The sequence below is a fragment of the Poecilia mexicana genome, unplaced genomic scaffold (genome assembly GCF_051168715.1).
Source record: "Poecilia mexicana isolate PSO_F unplaced genomic scaffold, ASM5116871v1 scaffold_15, whole genome shotgun sequence".
In the NCBI taxonomy this organism is placed as follows: Eukaryota; Metazoa; Chordata; class Actinopteri; order Cyprinodontiformes; family Poeciliidae; genus Poecilia; species Poecilia mexicana.
In genome coordinates this window covers 4240261-4253283 of record NW_028263384.1, presented here as the reverse complement: position 1 = coordinate 4253283, position 13023 = coordinate 4240261, and the positions used below count along the sequence as shown (strand labels likewise).

The 13023-nt window shown below is 37.3% G+C and overlaps 1 long non-coding RNA gene across 1 annotated transcript in view; it reads right to left on the bottom strand.

Moving 5' to 3' along the window:
- Window positions 1–12674, bottom strand: part of LOC148155260 (uncharacterized) — a 30738-nt gene extending 18064 nt beyond the window's left edge. Inside the window, exon 1 of the long non-coding RNA XR_015765373.1 lies at window positions 12103–12674. This is a non-coding gene — a long non-coding RNA (uncharacterized LOC148155260). The remainder of the gene's footprint in view (window positions 1–12102) is intronic.
- Window positions 12675–13023: the final 349 nt, after the last annotated feature.

Genomic DNA, 13023 nt, shown 5'->3' with positions numbered 1-13023 from the left:
TAAAATATGATTTTTTTTTCCCCCAAATTCAAGACGTCTAAGATCACTAAGTCTTCTTAAAAGGTAGAGTCTCTGAGAACAGTTCTTCAAAATATAGTCAGTGTTTTCAGCAAAGTTGAGCTGACTGTCCAGGAACGACCCAAGGTATTTAAAATTTGCCACAGTTTCAACAGGTTGGCCATCGAGAGAAACTGGAGAAACTTTAAGGTCTTGTTTAGATAATTTAATTATCTCTACATTCTTAAGAGAATGAAAAATTAAGAATAAATAATAAAGACTTTGCGGTATTCTGATTTAGTAATGTAATTATATTAGTTGTGTTACCACCCTGTCAGAGTTGACACCTATTAAACACAGCAAATAACACAGGAAAGACAAGAGAAAGTTAGATTCTTAATACTCGCGAGGAGAACAGGCAGAGATGTGCTTTCAGTTACAAATCTCCTACCGCTCTGAAGCACATTTGCCTGCCCCTCTTTTTATTGTCTTTAGGATCCCTAATCACAGAGAGCGCTGTAACTCTAAAGGGAGGGGGAAAACACTTCATCACACAGTCACAGCGCCAAGATTATCACTAACTAACAACACAATCAATCTAACACTAGCTTATCCAGTTCCTGACCCAGGATCAAACAGGACAAGTTGTACATCTTCACGGCGATGGTTTTATAGCTATCTAAGAGGTCAAAGCAGGGCGTTCTGTGAAGAGCTGATGTCACTGCTCTTCTTCAGAGAGGCCCTCTGAGAAAGCAAACCAGAGTGATTAACAATACAGACATATTTATTAAAAGATATGACTAAACCAAATAAGAGTACATAAACTAAGAACATATAAAACAGTATAACAAATAGTTGATAATAATACAATTTACCTAACACACCCCCACGCCACTAGAGGCAGTACCAACCCCGAAAAGATGCGACTAAGGAGCAGATTTAGAAGTACACCGAAAGCTACAGAATTTGGTAAAAACGGTGAGCTTTGCTGAAGTAATTAAAAACATAAGTTCAAATCCATGCTGAGAGTGGAACTCCTTCAATCAGTGCTCCTCCACAGCACTGATTGGCTAAGCAATGTAACGTGATCCTCTGCAGCAAGTGATGGCAAAGCGGGGCGCGTCATCACGACTTTACACAAGTGTGTCTTTACCTCCGCGGCAGAGGCTCCGCCAAACCCCTTAGACCGACTCATTGAACCCCTGGGGTTCGATCGAACCCAGGTTAAGAACCACTGTCCTGTGTGTATCTGGGACTTCCTGCATTAGCAGCTGTAACCACCAGGCGTTGCCAAACACCAATTAAGATTGATGACCCTTTCCCAGTGCCCTTGTAATTCATACCTATTTTTAACCCTCTTTATTCCTTTTGTTTACTCCTTGCACATGCTTTACCTGTGTATCTTGTCAAAGTGCAAACGATGAGCGCTTTCAGCCTGCTCTGGTCTAATTCGGTCAGCTTTGATAAATGTCAAACAGCTCTAAGCTAGGACAGTCACCAGGACCTAAAAATTTAACAAGACCCAGATTTCTCTTCATAATCCCCGCCAGCTCATCCCTGGCGCCATTACCCGCTTGGCTGTTTAATTATAAACAAACTGACAAAAATCAATGTTTGTTTATTTGTGCCTCTTTTTTTTTTTTTTCATTTTTCTCACATCGGGTCCTTTGTGTAAGCCAATCAATAGTCGGTCCTTGAGGGGAGGTTAAAAACGATCTATAATAGGATTCAACTCCAGCAGCAGGAATAATAACAAGCAAAGCAATTTCCCGCAGGCTAACAGTGAGATTTAATACCGACCGTTGTCCTTCGGAGCTTCAAAGCAGGCCACATGAGGGAGGCGCCGTGTGTTTATGAGGCGTTTCTCTGGCATGAAATTATTTAAAAAGAGATGTCCCCTTTTGTTTCGTTCCAGTCAAACCAGCACCACTGTGCCAGCCTGAGGAAGGCGGAATATCATCGCAAAGTCCACAGCTTTGACAGCAGGCGTCACTTTATCTTAGCAGAAAATTGATATTGCGAATCCACTTCCTGAGCCTTGTCATTTATCTCAGGACCTGGATCAGCACTTGCATCACAAGACGTTTAATAAATGCTCTCCCCTAATTTGGCGGCAAGCAGATGGTTCCTGGTGTTGGTGTAAATTATAGGGTGAGGAAAGAAGTGTGTGTCAGCATCAGCAAGGTGCGATGTGAAGTAAAGGAAGCAGAGCTGCAAATTTCAGTGGAGAAAAGAAAAATACACAGCTGGAAAAAAAGCAGCTGCTTCTTGGAGAAATGGCTGCATGCCTAAATGCCTGCTGTGTCTTATATACAGCAGGCGTGTTCGTTGTGATAATCCGGAATCACAACGAACATCAAGCAGCCATTTCTGATTCGGTGAGATAAATCTAGGAGAGAGGCAGGAAGAACTAAACTGCAGGGCCTTGCTACAGTAAATCCCTACAGATTTTGTTATAATAGGGTCACAAATTATAACATAAAGTGATTCATAATTGTGAAGTTGATTCCTGGCTCATTACTAAACTTGGCTGTTTAAATCATCAGTTCTTTTAATAAGATTAGGTCTGGACTTTGACTGGACCATTCTCACACATGTACATGCTTTGATGTGAACCATTCTTTTGTATCTTCAATGGTAGGTTTCATGATGTTGTCTTTTTGTGTGCCTCTTTTTCAGGTATGTTTCAGTTGACTATCATGCTGGAGTTGTTGGATGTACGGTATTTCAGTATTTCTGAGTTTTTGTGATCAGCCTTAGGTCCCGTTCACATGGAGCTACTCTTCAGTTGAACCATAACATTTTTGTTGCAATCCAGTCGCTGGTTTTCACACCACCAGTGACCAGAGGGTGTAAATTTAGCCCTAGTGTGTATGTCTTTCCTTTTATCAGACTTTTATTAGTTGTTGTTTATGTGAGTTAGAACTGTGCATTCCTTGTGCTTAGTCATTCTTTGTTCCTTTAACATGTAGATTCTGTCTGCCTGCAAATCTCATATCTTGTGGCTTGAGTTCACCAATAACTTTCTTCTTGCCATTCTTCCACAGTTGTCCTGTCAGTAGATTCTCCTACTGTTGCTGTGAGGAATCTCTGCTGCTGAGTCTCCAGAGTTGTAGACTCTGGATGAGCAGAGTCATTTGGATGAGTCATCTGCTCAGGTTAGAGCACCTAGCTGTTATTAAGTCAGGTTAGGTGCTATAGCTTGGCAGATTTGCAGTTGTCATACTCTTCCATTTTCAAGACAATGGATTAAACAGTCTTCTGTGAGATGCTTAAAACATTTTATATTGTTTTACAACTTAATCCAGCTCTCCCTTGATCATTATTGATTCTAGCCTGTTGTCTTCACCAGAGCTGTCCCTTGTTTCTTTTTTTTTTTTTACCCCTGTGTGCATTATGTTATGTTCTCACTTGTCTCATTGTTGCCCACTGGATTTTAACGTCAAACTCTGTTTGATACTTCTGTGTTCCCCAGTTCTCCTGAGGTGGCTTTAAGTGTTTTTTTAGGCTTAAATTAAACCACTTTCATCATCACTCTGCTTATGACCGCCGTCCTGTTGAACTGTCAGTAAATCATGATACTTGATAGTTATACCCTACTTCAGGATGGTCTGTCCCATAAAAATCCAAACAGATTACACTGATTGTGGTTCTAATTGTATTTTTGCTAAGAAAAATAGAAAGTAAATTATTAAATTTATTAACTTTCAGCGCTGAAAGGAGACGCTTTACCATTACATCCGAGAAGAGTTTCTAAAAAAGTCTGTGCAGCGTCTGAGGAGAAGGAGGAGGGCAGCTGATTATATGGACTGAAGACACTCCCTGAAATCACACCATGTCTCTGTGGCCTGATAAGTTTCTGTTTCTCGTGAGAAATTGACCTTGGTGTCTAACAGAATCAAAACTGTAACTCTTTACTATGGGCCCTTTGTCTAACAGCATGTGACTCTTTCTCGGCCTTGGTAAAGCATCTCAACAATCCCCCTGTTGGGCTCTAAAAGAGCCCAAAAAGGAGAAAACAAACCCTAGAGTAGACACTGTCCCTTCTGGAAAACATCCCCCGAGGCTTTTACAGATCTTGACATACATATCATCATTTCAGTCATTGATGTTGTCTTTCATTCATGTCATTTCATCTCATTTCATTTCATTTCAATTTTGGGGGTAAAAACGGACAGGGCACCCCTATGCCTCTTAGGCGGTGGATCGAAACCACAATGTCCCTCTTACAATTCTAATAAAGAACATGTAAAGAAATAAAATTGTTAAAGGATGTTAGAGTGTTAAATTTGGAGGAACATAAGTCAACCCTCCATGGCATGACTGTTTTGTTTTTTGTTTTTTTTGTAGAAGAAAATATTTTTGCAGTTTTGTCAGAGCTTCATCATCTGTAATTACACATCAATCATAAAGTCGGACCACGACACTTTCTGGAACCAAATATTATTATTACCTTTATGTTGCTTGTTATTTATTATTTCTTTTTGTTACCTCAGGTCAACGTCATGCCATAGAAGGGTAATGAACTATTAAAGAACAAAGTCTGAATTTTTTTAAAAAGAATAAATGTGAAATTTTATGAAAATATAAAATGGGTGAAGTATTAGGAGGATCTAATTTTCATCTTTACAGTAAAAAAGTATTAAACTTATATTCACCAAGTTGTTAGAGTTAACCAAAATGTAAATTGAATAGAATGTTAGGGTGATATTTCAAAACTTAATAAAATGCAAAAATGAATAAATTGTTAGGTTAGTATTTAAAATGAATACAATGTAAAATGAATAAAAGGTAGATATTACTTAAAACTTAAAAAAGTAAAATTAGAAATGTTAAGGTACTATCCTTTAAAGTCAATGAAGCAATAATGAGTAATGCGTAAAACAATGTGTTAGTTTTAAAAACCAAACTTATTGAAATTTCTATGTAATATTTAAAAGTTAATGAACTACAGAAAGGATGCAATGTTAAACGAAATGAAATGGTAAGAAAAGCTTAGAAGTCTGAGTATTGAAAGGCACAGAACAATGAACACATTCATAAAACAGCAAACAAATGCAATAAATCAGTTTCAAGGGCAGCACAGTCAAAATATACTGATATGAATGACATGTGATGAGGAAACAAGTAAAAATGCTCTCTAAGTAAAATGCAATAATAGTAATAAGATCTAATCATATCAGTCTCTCTATAGCGAGACCTATCTATGTCAAATCAGTTTCTGCGTGTGTCCAGATGTAGAGCCGGCGCAGCTCGATAGGACACCCCGACAGTGCCCAGGAGGCTTCAGTGTGGCGTTTCAGCTGTAAATTGGTCCACCAATCGTGGAAGGCGCCCACAGTCTCACACCCTGGCACACCCAGAAAGGATTGGACTTCATTCTGCAACAGAAAAAACACAACAAAAAGCGAAATCAATGGATTATATAAAGAACATTAAAGTGAATGAAAAAATGTTGTTTTGTCACTAGATACTAGTACTGCCCTTATACTATAGAAAGCTGGAGTTCACGGTCGTCTTTAGGTTCTGGGATACCATCTGATAGGCAGGTGGGGTTCTATTGGTACCGCTGCCCTTCACTATGTTGGAAGTGATGCACTGAACAGCCGAGGACCTCAGGCAGGGAACAGCAGCATCCACAGGTGATGAGGAGAGCAAGGAAGGTTCTTTAAGATTCTGCATCATCTAATTAGTAAATATAATGTTCTTTTTTTTAAAGGCTTCTCCTTGAAGCTGAAGATCAAGTTTTTTTTTTGTTTTTTTTTACTAAGCCAATCGAGCATCAATATATCAATAACATTTGTTATTCCAGTTCCCCTCTTAATAATAGCTAAAGAAATGCTTAAATTAAGTAGCACATTTCAACCTTCAAAAATAACTTTGCTTGTTTTAAGTGTTGGCATATTTAGAGGATCAGACAAAATCAGAAACCAAACAAAAAATCATGTAAAAGATCAGATTTTGAAATAAATGTGCAAAACTGCCCACAGTCATGTTTTATCAAAGAAATATCATTTGAAATGTATATAAGATTTATCCCTAATAGAAACTTTACCAGAAATCTTAAACCATACATAAATGTTTTGCTTTTGTTTTTTAATGAGATTCAATCAAATAGTCCTCATTTAACAAGAAGTAAACCGCTACACTAAAGGCTTGTAAAGTATCATCAATAGTGTGAAAAGTTAATGATCCGTGCCAAATTAAGATCCCTTGTAATATATTCCATTCAGGTAATAAAAGACAACCTTATTTTGTCTCAGACCAAAAACTGTAAATTTTGATTATGAACAATGTTTAGGCATTGTTACCTTGGATCAACAATTACACATAGAACTAGATTCTTTTTTATTCTGTCAATCCTTTTGACCCCCTTTAATCAGTTCCATAATTGCTCATTTGTAAATCCCAATTTAGACCAATTTTTATGTGAATCCTCATATTTTCTTCCCATTTTAAACCCTCAAAGAATGATTAGCCTGTTTTTTTACAAGAATAAAGTTAACCCTGTCACTCCATATTTAACTGACTTATTTTATCCTCATCATGATTTTAAATCCCATAAGTTCAACAATTTTAACCTTTGAACAATTTGTTCTCTTGAAACCCTTCTATAGAATCTTTACTTAACTGAATTACACTCCTTTGTAGTGTTGATCATATGTATCAATGTTTTGGGCAGTTTTGGGGAGAAGTTTGATACAACTAGATTTATTAAATGATATAATGTTCAGGTTAGACCTTTCTGCATGACTTGGTTTAACAAATAATTTTGAATTAAGAAGAGAAGCAAGAGAGAAGCAGCAATTTATTCCCTATTTTAAAAACTCTGTTCTGTAGAAATTTAGTTGACACGTGACATTATTGTTAATTTTCATGTATTCAATTCAGAATATTCAGTATTAGTTTAGAAACTCATTCGAGTAATTAAAACATTTGTGAATTTTGATTTAACCTCTTTTATATTTTGCTGAAGCCCAAAACTGAAAAATGTCTCAATATATTAGATTAACTCAGAATTTGCTTGAATAGAGTAATTCCATACATCGCATGAGAAACTGTCCATCTGTGTGAAAATTTCCACAGCGTTGGGAGGTGCCATCAGGAAATGCAACAGTTAGTCCATCAGCGGAACACAACACTGTAGCTCCCATTTTTATCAGTAAGTCTCTTCCTAATAGATTAACTGGAGTTCTGGGAGAACTCACGAAGGAGTGTTTCATGTGCTGATTACCCAATGTGAAGGACAAAGGCGTAGTGAATGGCAGACTCTGTTCAGTCCCTGAGAACCCTGTTAAAGATACTGTTTGTGATGCCAGACAAAGAGGGGGGGCAGAGTTCAGTGTGGAATGTGTGGCGCCGGTGTCGACCAGGAAGTCTGTGTTCCTCCCCTCCACCGTGGCTAACTCAGAATTTGCTTGAATAGAGTAATTCCATGCATCTCCCCCTGTTTCTGTATCGGAACACTGTTTAGTGTTTCGGTACAGAAACTCCTAAGAAACCTACGCAAATCATTTAGCCCACATTTTCTTTCATTGCTAACTGGAACAGTTGGACATAATTTAACCAGGGTGTTTACACCTCAGTGAAAGAATTTAATAGTTGATTGAAAATATGTGCAGTAAACCCATAATTTGGTTGAGTAATTTTCCAAAGAGTAGATTTTCCTAAGATTTGAAATGGATTCCAAATAAATTTAAGTCATAACTTGAAATAATAGTCCTTATATTCGTAGCCACTGTAATTTGAACCAACTAGAACTTAGACTATCCTTTTTTGTATTTGAAGTGTGGTCGGATGTGCTTTTGTAAACCAGGAAATTAACAATTTTACCGTACTTTTATCCTGTTTCAATTGTTGTCCTGGTGGAGGAGAGAAACATATTAGCCAGATGTTGGACAATCAGAGTTATAATCATTCAGGCAAACAATATTTCTGTAAACTGCAGAGAGTTCTAACACCCTGCTGCATCGTTAACTTATCCTGGGGATCAAATAGCAGAGGTCAGAGTGCAAAGGCAGTAGATAATGAATTTGCTGTAAATACATGAAGGTGAGAAAAAGTGGCACCATACAATTCAAAAATTCTAGAAAAATCATTAAGAGCTACAAAGTTTCGTTGGCAGCCATTTTGTCTCCAACCTGTAGACTGAGGGAAATCCCAGGACCAACCATGGCAACAAACAGGACCGCCTCTGAGTCTCAGTCCAACTTTACATGTGATGTTCCATTTGCCCCATCAGAAACTGTCCAGGGCAGCATTCAGTCCCGCTGTGCAGAAAAATCTGGACAAAGTATGTGGCCCCCCTTGTGTGGGAGAGGCGGAGAGATACAGCAGATGAATCATTGTTTTCAAACCTCCGTCTCATGTCGGGCAGAAGCTGTTGGTCTTTTCTGCCATAGGAGACCCTCAGAAATGACGCCTGGGTCTCGGCCTTTAGCCAGGTGTTTCCTCAGAGATCACAGTCAAACATCCAATGTGAGATCCTGTAAGCTGCAATCCGCCTTCAGGTGACAACAGGAAAAATCAATCCAACCTCACTGACCTCTGTAGAAGGTGTAAGAATCGTCCAATAGGTCTTTGCTCTCAGACAGCAGTCCAGCAGAAGATGGTGCAATTCATGTGTAGAAAGTGCAAATGTTCAAGTCAGCGTGGCTAAGAACAGCGGAGGCCCCTACAAAAACCCGGCCCCTACAGTCCGTCAGACCACAGGAAGAAGAACTGCTAGAGTAAAACACAAAGTAAATTAAGAAAATAAAAGTGTATGCCACCTTTTGCTCACATAATTATAAATTAAATGTCTTTTCTTTAGCTTGTGACGTAGATGAAGAGTTGGCTCTTTGTTTCCTTTCTTTGTTTCAGCCAGGCTCAGAGTCACTGGAGCTGCTCAGATAAGGGCCACTGCCTCAGTCTCTGAGGTCCAAGGAAAGATAAAATAGAAATGCGTTAAGATGATTCACCCTCAGATGTTTCAGAATTAACCGATTATGGAATCAACTCCTATCAAAATTTAGACTAAAAAATTATTAAAAATTTAAACAAAATTTAGTATTTCAGCTACATACACTTTTCAGAAATTGGTTATTCAAATGCATATGTAAAATAATTAATTCAATAGTGTCCAGTTTTACACAAAAGCATCCTTGTGATAATGCCACGCTTAATGAAAATGTTACCATTATCCTGATATTTTTCAAAACAGCTGAGTGTTGTATTTATGTATAGTTTTCTTTTTAGAATTTAAAAAGTTGTTCACATTTTATCTGAATTTTTGCCCGTGTTCCCTAAAGGGGCTCCGTAGAAGTGTACAGTACTTTTAACCAAACTTTTCTCAATGATAACAATTACATCCAACTGTAACTTTATACAATTAAAATTAGAGGTGATGCAGGAAATTCATGAATATTTAAATAAACATGGCATAGATACTGATTGAAGCTATTCAATTTTAAATTACCAATTTTAATTTAGTAAGATCTTCTATATGACTCTGTATTTCAGTCATGCAGGAAGGCCCTGTAAGAGCTCATTAAATAAACTCACAATATACCAATGTCAAATGAATAAATTCATAATTAACCATATCTATAAACCGACTAGGAACTAGAGTCTATTTCTTCTCCACCCCTGTTGATATAATTTTAAAATTTGAAAGCAATTTTGCATGTTACTATTCTCCAAAACTAAAATATTCCAGGGTGTGTCACAAGTTTTCCAAATCTTCTGTCTAAAATTGAAAGTAGACTATGAGATGTTCTAAATGTAAAGATTTATCAGAAATGTTTTATGTTTATAATTTATCATTTCCCCCTTTTGTTTTCTTATGTAAATAGAAAACAAACAAAATATTGTTCAGAGACTCTTTTTTTATATATATATGTCTAAAATGTCCAACTGAAACTGTACTGCAAAGGCCAAAAGTTTCATTTTTTGAAAGAGTTCAGATCAGAATTTGGATTGCTTTCCTAGAAGGCAGTGTCAATGTTTATTTTGGATTGACAAAAGAAAAATTGATCAATTTAGGCAGAGGAGCAAAAAATGTAGACAAAAATTATGCAGTACTGTAAGATGTCTTTGCGTTTCAAATCAAATGTTTTGTTGGACTTGGATTCATGTATCAATTCAATCAAAATCTAAGGCACACAAGTGTTGTGAGCCAGTTGTTGTCCAATCAGTTTGTTTTTACATAATCAATTACTATCATATCCACTTTAAAAGTTTCATGTCCAATTTGTGCCTTTCTACCAAGACACGCATGTGTTTCGAAATCAACAGTTAGTTCCATTAGTAAATTAGTTGGTTAGTTGGTTTGTTATTAGAAAAAATAAAAACAACAATATTAATAATAATGAAAAGAAAAGAAAAAAAAAAAGTCAAACTAAATGAAGCAGTCTTGTAATAAATGCTGTCTGGTCTTTAAACCAAAGCTGAAATGTGATTATTTCTCTTCTAACACATTATTTCCCACTTTGAAGTAAGGTAACCGAATTATCTGGATTTAGAATCATAAATTGTCTTTGAGACAAGAATATTTTGTAATGAACCTTAATTGAATCTGGAGCTGTTTCATAATCAGCCTTTTAAATCAAACACATACTCATATTTATTTACCAATTCTGTTCCCTTTTTAGACATTTTATGGTGACCGAGTTTCACATAAAAAGAAATCCTGTTTTGATAAGATAATGAGGGAGACAAATATTGATTAGTCCATGATAAAGTTCAACTCTGCTATAAACCTCAGTTTTAAAGTTTCATTAAGTTCAAATTTTAACCCATCAACAGCTAAGCAAAAATTTCTCGAATTTCAACACATTAGATGTCACTTTATTTTGTTTACAATTTTACCTGTTATGTAATTTCATTCATCCTTCATACAGTTAATTTTACCACATGTGAAAATAGTGAATTGTGCAGGATTAGTTTAGTTTCAATAAGTTTTCCCTTAGTGTCATTTATTCCGTCCAGCCAATATTTCCTCAAAGGCTGTCTGTTTAACAGGTCGCCTCCTTTCTTCTGGCGACCCTAGAAAAAGGGGTATTCTAGCCCCTTTTTTTTTTAGTTTTTCTCTTTCTCCCTTATTTTCATATTCGTCATGCTTTGACAAATAGGTTATTAATGCTTCTATTTGCTCACCGAGCGCAATCCATGGCCCGATGCCCCACTTTGGATCATATTTTTCCTTTTCAAATTCACCCTCCATCTGTTTAGGCTAAAATTTAGGCTCAAAAATCACCTCTTCTCTCTTTTCCCTTTTTTTTTTTAGTTTTGCTCGCACGGCGGCGAGGAAAGCAAACACAGCAGAAAATCAAACCCAGCAAACAAACTCAAAAACCTCCCACAGATTATAAGTTCCCAATGTTGACCATGGTTTTAAAACACATTACAATAAACATAAAATAGTACATTTAAACACATAACGTCTGCTCAGCGGCAGAAGCTTACACACACAGCTGACAGACACACACACAGCTGACACACACACACACAGCTGACAGACACACACACAGCTGACAGACACACACACAGCTTTCAGATACACAGAAATGGATCCACGCTTTTCAGCTCCTATGATGTCCTCTTCTATCACTTATTTCACTTATTTTCTTCACTTATTTTCTTCACTTATTTTCTTCACTTATTTACTTCACTTATTTTCTTCACTTATTTACTTCACTTATTTTCTTCACTTATTACTCTACAGAGGAACAGATCGCGATCAACCTTTATCTTATTCTCTTATCTCTTTATTCTCTTGTCTCATCTTTTTTCCTATGGTGGACCCCTCTCAACACTTTTGTGTTTCTTGAGCAAGTCACAGATTGGCTAACGTGTTCTTTTTAGGGGGCAGAACTCCCCAAGGATAAAACCGACAAAACCTCGCCTTTACCTTCCCCGCGTCCGGGAAAAGCCGGGGACAGCGACCTCCCTCTGCAACCAGCCAATCGACCTTTTACTTTGACTATTAACTATTTAACTAACTTTAACTTTACTCCTATGAACAACTCGAAAGCCTTTAGACAAACAAATCAAAAGCAGTACGAACAACAGCTGACAACGAATAATGGCTGACATTTTAGACAACTCAGTGACAAGCAGACAAACCTGGGAAACAGTACAGACAACGGCTGATAACTGAAATTTATACAGACCTGAGAAACAGTACAATGGTGTATTTTAAGGAACAAGTGTCCTTACCTTTTATTTGGGCCCTACACCAGAGTACTGTTCCGAAAAGTCTGCGCCTAAACGGCCAGTCCAATCTCTGCTCATGTGTCAACACAAAACCATCCTCTGCTACCAACTGTTGAGAACGAGAATCTCAATCGATGAATCATAATTTGTATTGACACACGGAGCATAAAATCAGCCAAGAAAAGCATTCAGACTTTACTTATTTTATTAACTTTCAGCGCTGAAAGGAGACGCTTTACCATTACATCCGAGAAGAGTTTCTAAAAAAGTCTGTGCAGCGTCTGAGGAGAAGGAGGAGGGCAGCTGATTATATGGACTGAAGACACTCCCTGAAATCACACCATGTCTCTGTGGCCTGATAAGTTTCTGTTTCTCGTGAGAAATTGACCTTGGTGTCTAACAGAATCAAAACTGTAACTCTTTACTATGGGCCCTTTGTCTAACAGCATGTGACTCTTTCTCGGCCTTGGTAAAGCATCTCAACACCTTTTAACACAATTTAAAAACTGGTGTGTAGTTTATAATGTGCACTTTAAGCTCAAGTTGAAAGTGAGACTGAGGGAGGCGGAGTCTTGCTGCTATGCCGTAACAAACTAGATGTTAAAAAGAGCTATAAGGCTATGGACCACTATGGTTTAACGGATCGATACTCGCGGATGAAAAATCGATACTTTCCAAGGGCAGAAAATATCGACATATATCGCCGAATCGATTTACCCAGATAGCACAGAATCATTGAAACAACATTGAATCAACGTCAGCCAGAAACATTGAATCAACGTTGAACGCTGACATTGAAACAACATCGAAAGTGGTCGGTGACTTGTATGT